The sequence below is a fragment of the Pelobates fuscus genome, chromosome 9, assembly GCF_036172605.1.
Source record: "Pelobates fuscus isolate aPelFus1 chromosome 9, aPelFus1.pri, whole genome shotgun sequence".
NCBI lineage: Eukaryota > Metazoa > Chordata > Amphibia > Anura > Pelobatidae > Pelobates > Pelobates fuscus.
Window position 1 is genome coordinate 121,839,092 of NC_086325.1, and position 21,470 is coordinate 121,860,561.

The following is a 21,470-nucleotide window of genomic DNA, read 5'->3' on the forward strand; positions in this document are numbered from 1 at the left end:
GTTGTGGTCCTGGGTGCGGGCCTGTTGTCGGGTGACTACAGGGTTGACCTCTCCTGTGGTGGGTGACTGGGGCTCAAAAGCAGAAGTGAGCCTCCCCAGATCGTTCCCCAATAAAACCTCCGCCGGTAAATGTGGCATCAACCCCACCTCCACTTCCCCTGCCCCCGCTCCCCAATGTAAATGTACCCTTGCTGTAGGTAGCCGGGACACTGCTCCCCCAGCTACCCGGACGGCAACAGTTTTGTTCAGTTTTGCCTGATCTGAAATCAGGTGGCTCTGTACCAAAGTGATGGTGGCTCCCGAATCTCGTAATCCCCGGACTGCTGTACCATTCAGATATACCGTCTGTCGATGGTGCCGTAGATTATCCACATTGGCCTGGACCGGATCTGCCTCGTGCAGTACCTCCCATTGTTCCACAGTAGTAATGGGGACTGCGGAACCATATGGGGTGGTGACTAGGTCCTGGTAGTGGTGGGCTGCGGCCGCCCTGGGTGGAGGTGGGCCTGGACGAATCCAGGTGGAACGGTCCCGTAGCTGTGGGCATTCCCTTTTATAATGTCCCCACTTCTGGCAGTGATGACAGGGGCCAGCGGTGGGTTGTCGGAACCGGGGCTGTGCAGCGGGTGGTGGAGGTGGTGGTAGCGGTCTCGGTGGAGCTGGGGTGTAGTTGTTTCCCCCGAATGTTTTAAAGGTTGCTTTTGGAGCTGCAGGTTTTTGTGACCTGCGTGCATCCAGGTAGTCATCCGCTTTCCTAGCCGCCTCAGTAAGGGAAGTAGGGTTTCTGTCCCTTACCCATTCCTGGACCTCATTGGTTACTCCCTCATAGAACTGCTCCATCAGCAACATTTGTATTACATCCTCCATAGAACGTCCCTTGCTAGCTTGCACCCACCCGAGCGCTGCCCCCTGTAATCGGCATGCCCACTCTGCGTGCGAGTCCTTCTCTGTTTTCTTTAGATCCCGGAACCTCCGCCGGTATGCCTCGGGTGTTATAGCATACCTGGCGAGTATAATTTCTTTCACTTTACTGTAATTCCTTATTTCGTCATTAGGTACAGTCCGATATGCCTCTGCTGCCCTCCCGGTTAACCTTCCGGCCAAAATAGGTACCCAGTCCTCTGCGTTAATTTTATGCAGTGCACACAGTCTTTCAAAGTCTTGCAGGAAAGCGTCTATATCTTCCTCTGCCTCCACATATGTTTTAAAAGCCTGGTATGGTATTTTAGGCTTACCTTCCTGTGGCACATTAATTGCAGAGCTTTGTTCTGGTGCCTGTGTCCTTAGGATGAATTCTTGTACCTCGGCCATTGTCCTGGTAACAATTTCTGTTGGGGGGTTTTCCCCATAAAAGGATAGCCTGAACTGAACCTGCCTCTGGAATTCCGATCCTTGTGGTGTTCCTCCCGGCTCCCTCTGTGCCGGAACTGAATCGCCCTCCATTCTGTACTCTGCCATGAGTTCTGTAACAAGTACTGCTTTCTTCTTATTGCTGGCTTGTATACCCCTTGCCTCTAGGAGGTCCTTTAGCGTGGAGCGTTTTAGCGCAGAAAAATCAATCTCCATCCGTACTCCATTTACGCTTGTTCCTCTGTGAGTTTGGATCCCAGCGCTGCCAACCAATGTAGCGGAGAGCCGATCTTGCACAGCTATTCTCCACTAGAGATTCCAGTGAGGCTCAGGAACAAGGTGATGTTAAGTCCATAGGCAAGGTTTCCAGCAGGTAAAGTAATACAGCAGTATCCCCATCGCAATCCCAATAACTGGACGACACACAGTTTCAGGAGTAGACTGACAAGCTTTATTCCACAGTTCCTTATAAAGCCCTCTCCCATGCAAGGGAGGAGGTTCTATCACTTAAGACATTATCCAATCTCTAAGTAGTAACCTCCCACAGATCTCCTCCCCTCCTCTAGCATCATAATCCCCTTATTGTGTACACAGTTTTCCCCGAGTTTTGGATGTACCCTAAATACTTGGGGTACATCCACAAATCCAACATCCCCAGATAGCTCTATTCTGGGGGACCAACATACTTAAAAATTAGCCCATTCGGATGAATGGTTCGTGAGATATGGGGTTCCAAAGATTTGACCGACCGCATGGGTAAAGTATCCGAAAACAGTTCCATGCATTTTGGCCCTGCGGTCGGTCACAAACAAGGGAATGAAAACAGGCGAATTGCCTGTGTTATAGAGCCTGGAGAGGGTTTGAATGAATTCCCTTGTTTATGGGGCTCTTTCTACCGAACGGCGGGTCATTCGGTAGTTTCCATACGAATTTCTGGAAGTATGGAGGTCTCAGCGGTGTTTGCCTAGTCAAGTGTCCGATTTTAGTTCCAGACACTCGACGGCAAAACACCGCTGTTCGGTAGTTTAAGATGGCCGCCGCCACGTGTTTGTTTCCCGAATGGCGGCCACCCAGAGGACAAAGACCACACTGCACTGATTGCCAATTACCTGTTTGCAACATTGTTGCAAACGGTAATTGGAGGCACACTCATTCCTGGGTGGTCTGGTTGTTCGGTAGTTTCATTCCCTTGTTTTATTTGAATGATTCTACCGAACAACTAGAGGAATACAATTCTTTACATACATTTAACTGTCATTATACCCGGATACCATGCTTTCTATACATGTACATACACATTAAACCAGCCATATGACCAAATACACTTATTCTCATACATGTCGTGGGACAGCCCGGTACCAATCCGCTACAGTATGCATGTTACACTATGCACTGAAAAAAATAAAGAATTATTTTTTTTTTTTAAAAATAAGTTCAATTTAAGTGGCTAAGCTAATTTACCCTTAATCTGTCAAAAGAATTCGGAAAAACGGGCAAGCTTTATACATCATGGACAGAGGCGATAACAGCACCTAACTACTCAGGTTAAAGGACCACTCTAGGCACCCAGACCACTTCAGCTTAATGAAGTGGTCTGGGTGCCAGGTCCAGCTAGGGTTAACCCATTTTTTTTTATAAACATAGCAGTTTCAGAGAAACTGCTATGTTTATGAATTGGTTAAGCCTTCCCCCAAATCCTCTAGTGGCTGTCTCACTGACAGCCGCTAGAGGCGCTTGCGTGATTCTCAATGTGAAAATCACAGTGAGAGCACGCAAGCATCCATAGGAAAGCATTGTAAATGCTTTCCTATGCGACCGGCTGAATGCGCGCGCAGCTCTTGCCGCGCGAGCGCATTCAGCTGACGGGGCAGAATGGAGGAGGATCGGAGGCAGAGAGCTCCCCGCCCAGCACTGGAAAAAGGTAAGTTTTACCGCTTTTCCCCTTTCCAGAGCCGGGCGGGAGGGGGACCCTGAGGGTGGGGGCACCCTCAGGGCACTATAGTGCCAGGAAAACGAGTATGTTTTCCTGGCACTATAGTGGTCCTTTAAGTAAAGTCAAGTGGCAGTGGGGGATATAATCTTTATGATACAAGGTGCATAAAGGAAGAAAAAAACAAAAAACATGCCAGTACAATTTTAAGACAATAGTAATGTGGATCATTTTCTTCTATTGGCCTTATAAATTTTAGTCTCTAATTGATTAAATGAGTTCCATGAAAATCTAAAAATAATATACTCATGAAACCATGTAGGTGTGAAACACAAACCTGCAGGGTGTTGCAGTGGATGTGATCTATTTGGATTTTGCCAAAGCATTTGATACAGTTCCACACAAAAGATTAGTGTTCAAACTCAAGGAAATCGGTCTGATGAAAATGCTTCTTCTTGGGTAGAACATTGGCTTAAAAACAGAATACAAAGAGTTGTTGTTAATGGTAAATTTTCAAGCTGGACAGAGGTGGCAAGTGGTGTCCCTCAGGGGTCTGTTCTATTTAACATGTTTATAAATGATCTTGAAGACAGCATTGAAAGTCATGTTTCAGTGTTTGCAGATGACACAAAACTTTGTAAAATAATACAATGTGAGCAAGATATTACTTTGCTGCAGAGGGATTTAGATAGACTGGAGGACTGGGCACTCAAATGGAAGATGAAATTTAATGTTGAAAAATGCAAGGTTATGCACTTCGGCGTAAAGAATACACAAGCAACGTATACCCTTAATGGAAGCAAATTAGGGATAACAACACACGAAAAGAACTTGGGAATTGTTATAGACAACAAACTATGCAACAATGTGCAATGTCAATCAGCAGTGGCCAAGGCCAGTAAGGTATTGTCATGCATGAAAAAGGTAATTCATTCTTGGGACGAGAATATCATTTTGCCTCTTTATAAATCACTGATAAGACCACATATTGAATATGCTGTGCAATTTTGGGCACCTGTTCTAAAGAAGGATATTATGGCACTAGAAAAAGTGCAGAGGCGGGCTACAAAATTAATAAAAGGTATGGAACATATCAGCTATGAAGAAAGGTTAACAAATTTAAACCTATTTAGTTTAGAAAAACGTTGCCTGAGAGGGGATATGATAACATTAAACAAATATATTCGGGGCCAATGCAAACCATTGTGTGGAAATCTATTCACAAACCAGACTTTACATAGGACACGAGGCCATGCGTTTAGACTGGAAGAAAGAAGATTTCGTCTAAGGCAAAGGAAAGGTTTTTTTTTACTATAAGAACAATCAGGATGTGAATTCTCTGCCTGAAGAAGTAGTTTTATCAGAGTCCATACAGATGTTCAAACAGCTACTAGATGCATACTTGCAAAGACAGAATATTCAAGGATATAATCTTTCAATGTAGGGTAATAACTGCTTGATCCAAGGATAAATCTGACTGCCATTCTGGGGTCAGGAAGGAATTTTTTTCCTAGCTTGTTGCAAAATTGTGCTTCGAACTGTGTTTTTTGCCTTCTTTTGGATCAACAGCAAAAAAACAAATGTGAGGAAGGCTGAACTTGATGGACGCAAGTCTCTTTTCAGCTATGTAACTATGTAACTATGTAACTATGTAACTATGTAACTATGTAACTATGTAACTATGTAACTATGTTCGAGACTTAGGAGACAGGGATATGGCGTTGAGGAATATATATCCACAGAAACATGTTTAATAAAACTACAATTTGGGCACCGCCAGCATGCTTAACGTCCTCTAATGACCAACTAGGCTAATTGGGTTTTCTACTTGAAAAGCACGTTTGGGCTGGCCACAGTCTATGGAAGGGGGAAAGTTCAATATCATTATATGGTCTGGCATATCACATATACAATATATATAAGAGGTTGAAGGGGCGGAGCTAGCCGGGGAGCTGACAAGACGCATGGCGCCGGAGCTCCGGCGAAAACACATTTATACAGCACTGCATCGATACCTAAATCAGATACGACCTCTAGCACATCATGGGGAAGCACTACAAAAGGCTTGGGGGCAAAGCACAGGACTTACCCGTGATATTGGTCAGCTACTTTCCCAGCCCTGCAGGCCCAAGATGGCGGACCTCTTACCTAATATGGCGCTGGACTCACTCTCAGCCTCAGAGGAAGAAGATTTCAGCGATGTGCCCATGCCAACACCACAATGAAGAAATCAAGCTTTGCCACACAGGGCGACTGAGCCCCAACTGGCCACCAAGGTGGACCTCTCGGGCATGGTATCTGTTCTCAAAGCCACCTTCACAACGGAGCTTGCGGTGCTGAAGGAAGAACTGGGCACACTGACAGGTCGGAAAAGAGTCACGGAGGACGAAGTTCACAATCTGCAGGTCAAACGAGACTCCACAACAAAACAAGTGCTGTAGATCTCCACCAAGTACGAACAACTGAACGCACTAATCGGACAACTAGAGGACTCTGCACGCCAGAGTAATCTGAAGGTGAGGGGGATCCCTGACAATACCCGCGGAGGAACTGGCGCAATTTATCCGATTTATTACCGTCAAAACAGGCCAAGGTACTTGATGGACTATTCCGCATACCAGCGCAACCCCGCAATAACAACACTAAAGCTAGAGATATCATCTTGTGCTTTAAATCTCGCACCAACAAAGAGAGCGTCCTGTGGGCGACTAGGGGACAAACCCCATACACCTTCAAAACACACTCCCTGAATTTCTTCCAAGATCTCAGTTGCCAGACCCTGCAATGGCGCGCCTCCCAGAAAGAGGTGACCTTGCTTTTGAGAGCAGCTGATACCGCATATAAATGGGGCTACCCGAGAGGGCTAACGGCAGACAGAGATGGTCACCAGCATCGGCTAACTTTGCTATCGGAGGCACAGAGGTTCCTGCAATCATTGGGCCTTACACCAGCCGCAAGTAACATCAACCAGGCCCAAGCATCAATGGGACATTGCCAATATTGCTGCCTTCACTCCATCAGGAACCACAGCCCCAGGATGAAAGCGCACCGTATTTGCAAGATCCCGAATGCAGACACGTAGTTTCCAGACGCCACAGATACATAGTGCAGAAGCTAATTATATAGTCTTTATTCTCTGTTGAACTTTGTTATATCTTTTAATTCACAGCGTTTTACGTTGTTTCCGTTAGCCTGGCCACTTCACCCTTCCACTGGTCTCCCAATCCTTGCGAGCCTGTAGCCCGTTACACATTAACTACCCCTGCAATGGCTCATATTACTAATAGCAATGGTTTTACACATTATAACCCCCCCTGAACCCCAAGGTTATGGAGTTCTGACACCCTTTAGTCTCTCTTACAGACCTGGGACCTCGCTCATGCATGAAAGGGATTCAGTGCGAAATCCACTCACTACAACCTGTCACATCCTTCTCTGTCTGCAGAGATGTCTGGCCTTGGCTTCTGGTATCCAGTACTCTTTTTACAATTCTTGTTTAGTTTTTCTTGTTTTTTCTTGTTTTCTATTCCATGTCTGGTTTTCTTTATGCTGGGTTTTCCAAGTTCATTCCTTTATTCCTTTACTGGAATTCCCAGTCTCCTGGATTCCTTTATATGTTTGTTTTATGTTGCCACACCCTTTCTTTTTCCATTAATCATTTTGTTTCAGTTGGTTCCTGCAGGCAGTTGCTCCATGTCTCTGCCCCTTTCTTGCAGGTAAGTGTTTTATTATTGTTTATTTAGTCATGAATATCTAGGTAGGTGAGTTGCATACATCTTGGCCATTTATGTATGTCTAAATCTCCAATGTTTTACATATATAGTACTTAGTTATGTCTCCTCTTGCTTTGCCTTGTATCACTTGTCTTGTTTTATTTTGTCTTGTATTCCCAGTTCTTGTATAGTCCTGTCCTGCCCTTTTCTTGTTTTCCTCATGTCTTGTGTACATGTTATGGGGGTTCTGCTATCTGTCCTGCTCCGGTTCCGGGTTCTCCTAGTTTTGTCTTGTTTTCTTGTTTGGTGTCTATTCTAGCCTTACCTTGTTTCTGTACTGGATACATGTCTGCTGCAGAGCCTCCCTATTCAGATCCTGGGAGGTCTGCATATTGTCATTGGCACCTGGGATCCACAGAAGCTGCATTAGAGTCCTGGTATTTGGCAGCACAAACACTGGTGCTTAACACCAGGGGGCGTGTGGTTATCCTGCACCAGGCCCTGATAATCCATTTCCACACAGTGACTCCTACTATCAAGATCAGGCATACTGGGTCCCAGTCACCGGACCGCCACCCCTGACACAACCACTGCCACCCGGGCCCTAGTCAGACCGCTGGTACCCATTAGTGCACCTATTCCCACCTTAGACCCTAGTTTATTTACGGTTTCTTCAGTGTGATAAGTACTACCCAGATCTTAGGTGTGTTCTTAGGATACTACAATATAAAAATGTGCAGCCTACCTGAATGCCACATCATTGTTTTAAAACTCCTGCTATGTTAATGCTTGTAAATGCTGTTGTGGCATATCGAGCGGTTTGTTACCACATGCACATCATAAATAAAGATTATAAAAAAAATATATGAGGTCTGTCCGGAAGGTATTCAGCCATTGTTAATATATTGAGAATGGTTTGCGCGACATCGATGACACCTGGCAGCCAAGGAGAGTGGACTGAAATGCGCATGCGTAAACAAGGACGACTTCACTATACTGGTCAGTGGGGGCGCGAGATGCCGTGTACTGTGTGGCTGTTGAATTCAAAATGAGTGAGTAGTAGAGCCACGAATCAGCAAATTTGGCGTTAAGCTTAAATATTCCTCTACAGAAGCTACTCGGATGATTCAGAAGGCTTTCGGCTAAGATGCAATGAGTGCAGCACAAATAAATCACCCCAGTGATTCGGCACCCAACAGCCCAGATTTGGTGCCCTGATACTTTTGAATTTTACAAAACTAAAATCAACTTTGAAGGGAAAGAGACTTCCGTTTATTATGAGTTCTTGGTAAATATGACGAGGCAGCTGATGGCGATTCCTACAAAGGATTTTGCAGTGTTTTGAACAGTGGAACTTTGTGAGGTCCCAAGGTGCCTACTTTGAAGGAGACAGGCGTCATTGTCCTATGTAAAATGGTTCTTGTATCTTCTCCAATAAATATCTTTGTTTTTCAAATGACATGGCTGGGTACATAGAAATTGAAGGTTTTATTTTGATTTTGCATTCATATTAAAAATATAATCAAACTTCAGGGCTACATTACTTCATGTTCAGTTTTTAGGCTTTAATTGTCTTATGTCTATTAAACTGATGACTTGTATGATATTAAGTTATAGTGATGTGGGAATGTAAAATTGCAGAACTGCAGTACTTATACATTGTATGCTTACATATTTCAGTGATAATGTACAAAATATTCCTCCCCTTTAGGAAAAATGTAAATAGTTTACCCATGTACCACTGAGAGCTATAGTTTTACTATTATATTATAATTGTGTTGTGTGGACAGGCCCGAAGTGGACGAGCTACATGATCAATTAGACTACACTACTACTGAAACCCTCTAATGCACCACAGACATATTTCAATACAACTTCCAACATTGTTTTCGATGTCCCATCCTCCTTTATGCCCTTTGAATCTTGAGTCCCATTTTCATTTCCCTTATTACCCTCTGTTTGTCTTTGTCACTACATATGGTCTTTGCTTAGTCTCATCTTAGTTCTGTTAGAACAACTTGGGATCATAGTAAGAAAACCAAATTCCCTACCAACACAACAAAGTTTAAGTTCAAGCCTGACATATTTCGGCATGGAAACAACTTTCCCATTCGGAATATTCTCTGATGTCGAAGATGGAAAACCATGCAAACACATCAAAAAATAACTAATGATCATTTCAACAGCTGCCAAACAGGCACGGTTTTACAATGAAACAAACGTGGTTCTGCAACACTAGACTTTATGAGAAACAAATAGTTTCTGTTTAAAAAGGACTGAATGGAGGCATCCTACACAAATCACTGTAAACATGATTATTTTTTTTTAGGAGGGGCCTTCACAAGCTTATCATCACTAAAACAATGCTTTAAATCACATTGTTGTTACTATTTTACATTGAATTAAAATCAAAGTATAAAACCAATTCATTACACATACAATTGCTAAGAGATCAACCAGTATACAAAATGCATAAGTAATATGACACTATCTCAACAATAAGCAGCTGAGATATAAAATAGTATATAGAATACAATTTCTCTGAATTAAATTTACCTAACGGACTGTCAAACATCCCATGACCAAAGAGGGGCTAAAATGCGACCTTTATCTTTCTGCCTTCTATAACATAGCTTGGCAAATTACCTTTCATGGTAACATAATAGGGAGAGGATAGTTTCCCTATTCCATACAAGATTCCTACTTTGTACAATCTCTCACATATTTTTCTGTGAAACAGCTTGCACTGCAACAAAACAAAGCTGCAAGTAGTTCCACTGATGAAAAACCTAAATGAAACTACGGTACTCAGAAAAGTTACTTAGAAGCTGGATTGACGATGCTGTTAACGCAAGGCTGTTTTGTTCTTACAAAAGATGATCAAGTTGCCTCATGAAGGCTGATGGTGAAATATTTTGCACTAAGAGTGAGGAACTGCAGAGTCATCTGGTCATCTGCTCATGCAATCAGGATAATAGCAGCCCAGGAGTCCACAAGGAGGCAGCAGTATAAACATGAGAGAAACAAAACACTGTGAGTTGTGAGTTGTCAAAGTCATTGCCCACAGCTCAATCCCAAATACACAGCGGCTTTTTCACTCATCTATGATTTGAAATATCCATTTATCCCATGTTGATTTATATAGATTATCCTAGTTGAAACTGAACATTAAAATAAATACTTCAATAATACCATCATATATGACAAATCTTCTATTTGTAGATATTTGTCTTAAACATTTCAGATTACTAATTGACATAATATTTCTAATTCTACAGAAATCAGATTAATGGTTTACATATTTTATCTGCATAAATATTTACTGTACAGAGAAATGTAAGGATATGCAAACGGACAGTCAGAGAGACAGATATACCCATAAAAATGTTGTGGTGTTAAAGGGAATCTTTAAGCACCAAAAAAACGTTAGCTTTAATAAAGCAGTTTGGGTGTGCTTATCAACCCTTGCAGTCTCACTGCTCTATTCACTGCAATCATGTTAATTTCTGTTTATGCATTACTAGGTTTCATTTTTAATCAGATGTAACAGCAGCGTGTGTTTAATTTAGAAGTCTTATCTCTTGCTCTGTTAATTGAATGTAATCACATACAGGAGAATCTTGCAAACTAAAGCAGGTTATTAACAGAGATGGAGATAATACATTCTAAATTAAACATACTGTGCAATAAAAGGATTTTAACCATTAGATCTCTCTTTACAGGAAAGGTATAGGGAGACTGTGATGGCCACAGCCAGGGACAGTGTGGCTAGGGCTGCATAAACAAATTGATTTAACTCCTAAATGGCAGACTATTTAGCTGTTAGACTGCATGGGTATGATATATCCACCAAAACCACTCCATTAAGGTTGTTTGGTCCCTTTAATATTTCCAGAAGAGATGGTGGTAGTGGCAGATGGTAATGAAACTGGAACCCCATTAAAAATGCAAACACCAAGACATGAGAGCATGAAACTAATTATCTCTGTATTTCACAGAAATATGCATAAACATAGCTGTATTCTTGGATTTGGAAATTGATTGTCCGGGGCTGAGATGTAACATGTCTTCTCTGAAATTAAAACCACTCCATGATAACCAACTAGAGCAGGTAGTGATAGTTCACCTTACCCATGAGAGCAGGTAGAGATAGTTCACCTTGCCATGCACAATTAGTGCATCCATCAGTAAAACACATAAAACCTTTCAGAAAAACAATGATTAAAAAAAAATATATATATATATATATTTACATTTACAATTGTAGATCAATCCATTTAGTAAAGCTTAGATTGAAATTTAGGGAGAAAAATAAGCAAATCATATTTCACTGTTAAAGTCTGCAAAATAATGTTTTCATTCATTTTTATTTTAATCTAGTTATCTTTTTCTTGAACATTTATACATACACAATTCTACATAAATATAATTTATCTCTAACCCATAACAATTAGGTTATTAATAAATAAATAAATAAATAAATAAAAACAACAACTAATGACAGAGGTTTATACAATTCGGTACCCTAAGAAGCATGCATTTCAAAACTAAATCCTAGACACGAGCTCTTAGGAATACAGACTATTGAAATGGAAAATAATTTTGATACATTATCTTTAATACAAATTAAACAAACACTGCAGACACAGAAATCACTTCAGCTTTTTGTCTCTAGAGTCTGTTGCATTTGTGATCAGCACTTTTATAAAACTTCGGCAGAACATTTCTGATTGACAGCTGGGTAGATTTTCTTCCGCTTCTCTTAGATCCACCAAGCTAATATCAGTGATAGGCAGGCATCTGCCCATCCCCTTCGTAATGCGCTGAACACTAAAAGAAAAGCATAGGAAAGCTATGATCGTGTGAGCCTGCTCACAGTCCAGCACAGATGCTTCTCAACGAGAAGCCTCTGATTGGTCGATTTGGAAAGAATGTTTGCACAAGCTAACAGCAGATCTGCAGCTTTTGTAAGCAGCATTTTTTATATACCCAAAGAAAACATGCAGAAAAAAAGCATTTGCATGTTTTCTTTCGGGGCAAGTCTACTACATTGGGGGGAATCTATGCCCTTAAATACGGAGTGTCCTTTTATCCATCTCATGGAGCAGAGGTTAAGCAGAGCATCACCCAGTAAAACTTGCCTATATAAAGCACTAACCTTCCAACAACAAAACAAACAATCACTCAAGTAAAGTTGATTAATGTTCAGAGCTGAGGTGTATGTATTCAGTGCTCATGGCCTGAGCATTCTACAAGTTAGCCACAGGTTTAGTAAGTTCTGCTGTAACTTTATAAGTAATGTATCATGTAACGTGCTTTACACACAGTACCTGGGGAGAAACAGAGTTGTAGCCAGGATAGAGACAATTTATTTTACCTTTCTGTGTAATGCAGAGAATTGCTTAGTGTCACAAGTTGCCCCAACCCTCATCTATAGGGGATGTATTTTTGTGACTTTTCTATACTTTTTTGTTTGTTGCAGAACATTTCCCAAAAGTAGACGTGTCAGGTACTGAGTCATAATAAGGATATGACTCAATGCAGCCAGTGGTTTTGTTCCTAACACATTAAACAAGGAGACCAATGTAAAGAACAATAGTCTGGCTGTAATAATTACAAGAATGTGTAATATAATTTGGTCCAGCCTCAAAGAAAAATTCATGTAGAGAAGACTCAAGAGATGTACTGGCGGTCAATCCACTGATCCGGAATCCCAGTGCAGAGCAACGCCGTCTGAAATTTCCACTTCCCCACTTTTGTAAAGTCCGTGCTCTCTGTGGAAATCTGGATTAAAGGTGCAGGAAATGCTTACATAGAAAACAGATTCTTTCACCTCCAGGTCACCAGTTCAAATCCGGGCTGGATGAGAAGTGACTAAAATTTATTAGCATCAAACAAGCCAAACGATTGCTGGGAGTTATTGGACTCAGGACAGTTACAATGGACAGGTGCTGCAGTCGCTTTGACACTGGTGCTGTTGCTGGCAAGGGACTAATCCTAACAGTTTGCGAGAAGGAAAAATGTTTAGTGAAGAGTTTCCAGCTGTGCTGTGTGGCATTTCAATTTATTAACTGATCACTGGGAACTGGCATTTATACAAAACAGTCAAGATGAAAGAATCAGAGGGGCAAGGTCCATATATGCTATTCTCTGCCAGATATTGCAAGATAGTTATGAATATCTTGAAAAATGTAAAAGTAGAATTTTACCATTTCAGAGTTATATTAAGGAGGACATTCGATGATTGCCAGGCTACTCTGTCAAGAAAAGGATTACCGTATTTTTCCGAGTACAAGACGCCCCTCTATTATTTTAGCCTAAAATTAAGAAATTGATATTTTAAACATAAAACAGAACAATTTAGAAAATGTATAAGTGACTTCTATAGAGAACAAACACCTCCCCTGCCTCCCCTGTGCTACAGTACTCTGTGAAGTTAATGGCTCTATAGGGCATGCTGGGAGACTACAGCTCCTACAATGCCTACAATAGTGGTGTGAGGGCATGCTGGGATATCACAGTAGTATTTCCTCTCCTTCCTGATCCTCATTTCCTCCCCCATAAATATAAATCAGAAAGCAAGACCTACCTGAGGTTGAGCAAACCTTGAAGGAGCACTATAGGGGTCAGGAACACAAACATGTATTCCTGACCCTATAGTGCTAAAACCACCGTCTTGCCCCCCCCTGTTCCCCTCATGCCTCCCTAAATATAGTAAAATCTTACTTGTATTCAAGTCGGGAGCTGCTTTGTCACGGTTTCCCTTTGACCTGTGCACTGCCTGCTGACTTCATTAGAAGTGGTAGCCTGATCCAATCACAGTGCTTCCCCATAGGATTGACAGACTAACAAAGAGGCAGAACAGGAGCAGAGCCAGCACAATTCAAACACAGCCCTGGTCAATCAGCATCTCCTCATAGAGATGAATTGAATCAATGAATCTCTATGAGGAAAGTTCAGTGTCTGCATGCAAAGGGTGGAGACACTGAATGTTTGGATGCATTTTAGGCAGCCATGATCCAGGAAGGATCTCTAACAGACATCTTCGGAGTGGCCAGTGACGTTATCACTAGGCTATAATGTAAACACTGCATTTTCTCTGAAAAGACAGTGTTTACAGCAAAAAGCCTGAAGGTAATGATTCTACTCAACAGAACAAATTCAATAAGCTGTAGTTGTTCTGGAGAGTATAGTGTACCTTTAATATGGCTGCTCCTTTTATGGTGTGGCATGCCTCTGGAGTTTTTTTGGTGTAAGTTCTGATGTCTGCTGCAGCTCCTTGCCATAGCATTCAGAAGTGGATCAGCAGGAGGGAGGCCAGGTATGTGTGTCGGCACACAAATGTGGCAGTTGCCATCTTAACTTAGGCACCGCGCACACGTGTTTTTTTAACCCCTGCAGTGACATTCTGTGTATAAGACAAACCTCAATTTTAGACTTAAACATTTTTTGAAAAAAAAAAACTGTTTTATAGATGTAAAATTATGGTAATCAGGTTTGATCCAGTGTAGTTCACAAGTGTTTAGGCAGTGGCTGTAATAATAACAATGATTTAGAGTATGCAGAACAAACTGTCAGCTTGTTTTAGAAATGTTTATAAACCATGAAGGAATCGCAGTATCTTCTATGGAATGTTTCAATGTTAAGGGGTCACAAGATGGAGAAATTAGCATAATCTTAAAATTTTTTGTATCTGGCTAGAAATCTTTTGCATTCAAGGAGTGCCTGAAGTCTGTGAGACACATTCTGTACACCACCCGACAGTAGGTATCGTCCACGATGATGAACACACTCCCACATCTGTACTGAATTCATTTTACCGTTCCCACTTGATTGAGTGCATTTTTTTACTCTAAACTTGGTTTCAGTAAGTAAAGCACGTGTTCACTTGATGTGAGTTTTTTGTGGATGACATGGCCAGTCACAATCATTTCAATTGATGTCCTTAAAAGTTGCTGTTTAATTTGGCAATATTGTTTGAGTCCTTCATGTACAGATTATGCCTCTGTACTCACACTGCTCAATTCTTTGCCATTTAGGAGTTAAATAACTTTGTTTATGCAGCCCTAGTCGCATCTCCCAGCATGTGACTAACACAGCCTTCCTAAACACTTCCTGTAAAATGTAATCTAAAGTTTATACTTCCTTTATTGCAAATTCTGTTTAAGTTAGAATTTCTTATCTCCTGCTCTGCGTTCTAGACCGTGCAGGAGCCTCCTGTTTGTGATTTAATGTTCAATTTACAAAGCAATTTAAATTTTAAAGCAATGTCCAGTTTTAAAGCAATTTACATTTTATTGAAAATGAAACCTGTGACGGTAGTCACCATCACCAAGAGCTTAAGATGGACAATTCAATCAGGTACCTAGGTGATTCCTATGTTTAAGTCACCCTGTGTCCATTGTGGGTGCAGGATGTGTATGTGTAATGTGGTTGCTTGGGGTTATATGTTAATGTTAAAAAAAAAAAAATAAGGAATAGGTGGTGCTAAAAATTGGTGCTGCTACAAAACACCCAAGTGTACAGTCACTAAAATACACTTAAAATACAATACACAATAGAAAAGAAAAAGGTGTTCAGCGCACACATACCATTTACCTTAGAACAATCACTTGGTAAAATGTTTCACTTTTCGGAGAAATACTGTTTCATTTATTAAACAGGAAATAGAACAGTACATAGTATAGCCTGTATAAATAATTACCATTGATATATACAAAGTCAGTACACTCACAATTATGATAGGCTCTGAAAATTGTGAGTGTACTGACTTTGCATATATCAATTGTCCTTATTTATACAGGCTATACTATGTACTGTTCTATTTCCTGTTTAATATAGGAAACAGTATTTCTCCAAAAAGTGATACATTTTACCAAGTGATTGTTCTAAGGTAAATGGTATGTGCGCGCTGAACACCTTTTTCTTTTCTATTGTTAAATGTTAATGTGCTCTTGTGTCTTGTTAATGCTTGCAGGCAACTTGGTGGATTTGGCTGTGGAGCCTGTACACCGCCACCTGTTGGTTGCAAGGATCCAGCAACAGCTATTTGCAATTATGCACTACCACAGTGGTTCCAAACCCAGCCTCAAGTACCCCCAAACAGTCCAGGATTTAGGGATCACCCAGTTGTGTTTAAGGTGTTTTTAGAAAAAAAAACTAAACAAACAAAAAAAAAAAACTTTAGACATAACAGGGTAATCCCCAAATCCTGGACTGGTAGAAGGTACTTGAGGACTGGGTTGGGATCCCCTGCACTACCTGAATAGCAAGGCATGCTAATTTACATATTCAGGAAGATATGCATATTGCTAAATCTGCAGGCAGGAGAGAGATTTTCTGTCAATTATGGTCTTTCCCATCCCTTTCTAAATATGTCATTATGTTATTATAAGTTCCTGTCTATTGAAATTCCCGTTTCCTAGTGGATTACAGCTACTGGATGTTGGATCCCAGCATCTTCCAACAACTAACTTTGTCACACTTACCAAGGGAACCTAAACATGCAGACAGGTCACAGACACACAGAATTGCAATACCGGTCCTTAGAGTGGCTTGGCTATGCACGAGAGCGTGCAGCATCATAAACACTGCCGGCGAAACTGAACACAGCCGCGAGCATCGAGGAAGCACCGGAGCGCGGGCGGGACAGTTAAGTTGCCTCAAGAGGGGCACGGGTACCAAAAGCCGCCGCTTGCGGCGAGCTGAGGTTGCCGCGAGTGGCACGTGGCCAGCAGAAGCCGCAGCTCGCGTGGACCTGACACTTTCCCTGTGGGGTCCGTTTCAGTACGACCTCTTTGCATCACGACTCAATCGCCAATTAGAAATATTTTTCAGTTGGCATCCAGATCCAGAGGCAGCAGATAATGATGCAATGCTGGAAAGACTTAGTCAATTATGCATTTTCCCCATTTGCGATGATATCTCGGGTACTTCTGAAGGCATGGTCTCAGAAATCAACCCAATTGGTGATAACCCCTCTCTGGTCATCACAGCCATGGTTCCCCATCTATGCTGATAGATTACCCACGACTCATACAGATCCATTGTGATACTCTTTGCAACCCGGAGGGAAATCTTTATCCCCTAGTATAGAGGCCAACTATCAGGCCAACTACCTTTAGTAGCATCTCTCATCTCGGGTCATACGAATCTCACAGTGAATTTTCAAACTCAACTAGAGACATTCTCTCAAAAGCATGGTCACCAGGTACCCGTGTAAATTACAAATCAGCCTGCAAAAATTGGTTTAATTGGTGCCTGGAACGGGCTGTGGGTCCGTACATACAGATTTAGCAAACATTCTAAAATTTTTGTCAGCCTCAATTGACTCAGGCAAGGCTTATCGCACCATCAATGTCTATCGATCAGCTATCTCAGCAAATCACGACCCTATTGAATTTTTCCCTGTGGGTAAACATCCCTTAGTCTGCAGACTTATAAAGGATATCAGATTTAAGCGTCCTCCATGCCCTAAATATCATTCTACTTGGGATGTTACTCTGGTAATCCAGTTAATAGAATTGTGGGGTGACGATGACTCATTCTCAAAATTGCTTTAGTTTAAGCTTACCACATTACTATGCCTCATTTCATTTAAAAGAGTTTCTGACGTTAAGGCTTTAGACCTAAATAATAGACAGTATACTCCTGATGGTGTTTATTTCTCTATTGTTAGACATACCAAAACTAATCTATTTGTCAATATTTCTTTTATTGAGGCATAGCGTAACAGAACAGAATAAAGAAAATGGGTTATAGCAGGTGATCAATTTCAAGTATACATTTGCAGCTTACATTATAACCAGGAGCATATCAGTCTCTTTTTTTAATATAAATATAAAGCAAAATAATGCAACTCTGTAAACTAATCAAACTTGTCTGGACCTGAAATGTCACTGCAATATTAGGTGTGCAAAATAAACAGGTCATGAGAAGTAGTTGGAGTGTGACAATTTCAAGCCGTATATGCTTGTTTGCCGTCTATAACAAGTGGTGACTGTGTGCAAAGTAATAATGACCAGGATGACACTCTGCAACTGAATCCCAAGTTCGATAATTGTGCCTAGGTTTAAGTATGGTAAATGAATAAAGATGAGTGAGTCAGGCAGTTCCATACTGTTAAACAGTCTATAGAAAGGCTGATTGATCAAATTTCCCTTTGGTCATGTGAGGTGTACATTAGTTATATATGTGGTGTTACAATGAAGCCTGCCCTGTCACTATAGCAATAGCGAGCACTTCATAAACATATATCTGAACAGTTAGTAAGCTTGGTTTGCTAAGGTATAGCAGATCATAGTACCTTAGGCTGGTCAAACATGGCTAACTGTAGTGGCAGTGAACATGGCACTAAGAGCTAGTCAAATTTGCGGAATACGGGTAAGCATGGGGCTTCATAAGGTAAGTTGTATGTTAAGTACAGGCTAAGGCCTGTTCTGCAATATTACCAAGCAACGTGCTGGGAGATTGCTCAAGAGAGTGGACCCCTGCCAGTATGTCTGTACGGTATGGACCTGCCTCTCAGTATGTATTGGAAATATGAAGAGCAGCAATAACATATATATGATCTGGTTAAACTAGGTGGGGTCATAGAATGTCAGCCGTCTAGGTATAGAGAGCCTAAATTTGTCTGGTCGTAACAACTGACACGTTAAAAGCATATGTGGACTGCAGCACAAGAATCTAGCCTGCATTATCACTGGATGGGCCTTCATTGGGACTGAAGGGTATGACAGTGGATACGTCCCATCTATGTGGTGGGTTCTTCGCTTGTTTAGGCTCTGTGGTAGGAGACAGGTCAAGCGCTGCTAGAAATGCCGCCGAGTCTGTGGCTTGGGTGAGTGTGTACAGTCCCTCCATTAGAGACCTGTAGGGATCTGGGTTTGCCCCACTGGTAGGGTGGGGCAAGAGTTTGCCACCACTGCAGAGTAGGTCGCGACAGGTCAGCAGAAAATGACAGGGTGCCCTCATCGAACTCCAGCATAGGGGTGCTCCTCACCGCTGCTTGTACCGCCATTTTATCCAAGCGGGAGACAAATTGGACAATGAGATTACAGGGAGAGGTACTTGGTGCTTTAGCCGACTTGCGGACCCTGAAGTAGCCATCCAGGATAATGCCCTTTGCTTGTTTCGATGGCAGGAGGTATTGTGTCATCTTCGTGTCAGTCACTGCTTCAGGAACTTCCCATTGTTTGTGGTTCCTGCGTCCGCTCTGGTCTTCGTGGTCGGTGAGTAGTTGTGGCATTGGCTGCTTGAGCCTGTGAGAGGTGGTTAGTGGATAGAGCCACCTGTTGGGCCTACAGGTCCAGCGTTTCTTCCTCCACCGCTTTAATTCTGCCCGTTACTGCATGCATCTCCTCTCTCAGTATATTAAGGTCAGCACGAAAGAGCTTGCGGATGTCTTGGAGGAGCATTTTGATGTCCTTCTTGGTAGCTGGGGTATTTTCATCCTCGGCCGATGAGGTATGGTGTATGCCCCCTCCGCTGGGGATGTTGTCTAGTTGAGTCCAGAGCTCAGTCGAGACACGTCTGTTTAGGTTGCGTGCTAGCTCCGTCTCCTCACCGAAACTAATCTCCATTCTATCCTTTTTCTGACCATCCTCTTCTATGTGTTGTCAATTGTCTTCAAACATATGAGCTTAAATCTATAAAAAAATTATAATTGCTCAGATCAGATAAAAGAAAGTGTTAACATTACTGCCTAGGGACACCTCCAGTGTCGAATGTGCAGCTCTGACGTTCAGTGTCTCCACGCTCTGCATGGAGGCGCTAAACTTTTTCCCATAGAGATGCATTGTTTCAATGTATCTCTATGAGTAGATGCTGATTGGCCAGGGTGGTGTTTGGCTCTGCACCCTACCCTGCCTCCTTGGCTGTTATCAGAATTGAAAATCTCAGCCAATCCAATGTTTTCCTATAGGAAATTCTGATGATGTCAGCCACGGAGGTGGGAGGGGCCAGCACCATAAGATTCGCGCAACACTGTAATATTTTAAAGGGGCTAGGGGGGCAGGGGCATTAGCTGCATTTTTAACACTATAGGGTCAGGAATACACATTTGCTTTCCTGGCCCTGTAGTGTTCATTTAATTATATCTAACTGAATTTAATATGATAGGAAACTGTTGCATTGTAACAAGCATGTCAAAATGTACAAAAGGTAATTTCTTGTGCTTACCCCGTACAATTAGTTTACAACAGCATTTGTCTAAAAATTACAAGTCTACCTAGTTTCCAAGCTTTCTCTGCTGACTAGTGGCAGAGGACAAACAGTGGAAGAAGTAAAATCTACCCTTCAATAAGTAGATTTACAAAATAACCGCTGGTGTTACTAAAACACAAATACACGTTGATTCTTGAAGAGTCAGCACGATATCAAAATATCAAGCCAATAAAGTGCAAAAACACAGTAAGATTAGGCCATTCAATGCTGACAAAGTAATCATTTGTTGTAAGTAAGGCATCAGTCTCTGAAGTGGACATCAGGACAAGCTGCATCAATCTCTGCATCTGCTGATAAGTTCCCTAGAGTGATTTATTAAGATCTATTTTGCAGAAACAACATTGTAAAAAACAAAACAATATTCTTTCTTATGTTAACCGCCAAAAACGTTGCAGCCCTATTAATTTCATTATATTTCAACACTTTTATCACAAGCCTGATGATTGTATGACTTCATGATATTCTAAATTCTACAGTTCGTTCTTAAATTCTTACCATTTACATGGGATTGTTATGAAAAAGTTTAAATGTTATTATTCTACAATATAGATAGATAAATGCACTTATAATATTAGTATGTTCCTTATAATCTTTAGATTATACTCCCCCCTAAAAGAAAGAAATAAAAAAAAAAACAACAACTTGGATTTATCGATGATCGGGCACCAGGCAGTCACCCACAACATTTGGTGGCAGCATGCTGTACATGATGAGTTTGCAAGCAAGATTTCATATTGAATGGAATAGAATTAAATCAGTATGGAAAACTGAGAGGAAGATAACTAATATCAAAAAACTAAAACTCCAACCTAGCTATAGTCTCTATTGGCTATTTCTTCATTTTTTCATTTGTTAGATTTTGATTCTGTATATTTGGAATTAAGAATCCCATCCTTTGCCCTCCACCAGTGGTGTGTGGTGGCTAGATGTGATGAATGTTTGTGTGGTTAAGTGTTGGCTGCATATAAATTGTGTGTATACCAGCTGTATGTAATACATGAATTATGTGGTGTGTGCTGGCTGTATTGAATACATGCAGTCTGCTGTCTGGCTGTAATGTGTGTACTTTGTGTTGTGTTCTGGATGTATGGAATACCTGTTATGTGAGGTGTGTGCTGGTTATATTTTAGGTGCGTAGTGTGTGGTGTATTTTGGCTATAAGTAAAGTGTTTGGGTTCTGCTGGTGTGTAATGTGTGTGGTGTGTGCTACCTGTATGTAATATGTTGGGGTTGTTGGATGTATGTACTGTGTG

The 21,470-nt window shown here is 41.6% G+C and overlaps 1 protein-coding gene across 1 annotated transcript in view; it reads right to left on the reverse strand.

Annotated features, from left to right (window-relative positions):
- The window catches only part of DENND1A (DENN domain containing 1A), a 920,735-nt gene that overhangs the window by 752,174 nt on the left and 147,091 nt on the right, over window positions 1-21,470 (reverse strand). The window lies entirely within an intron of this gene.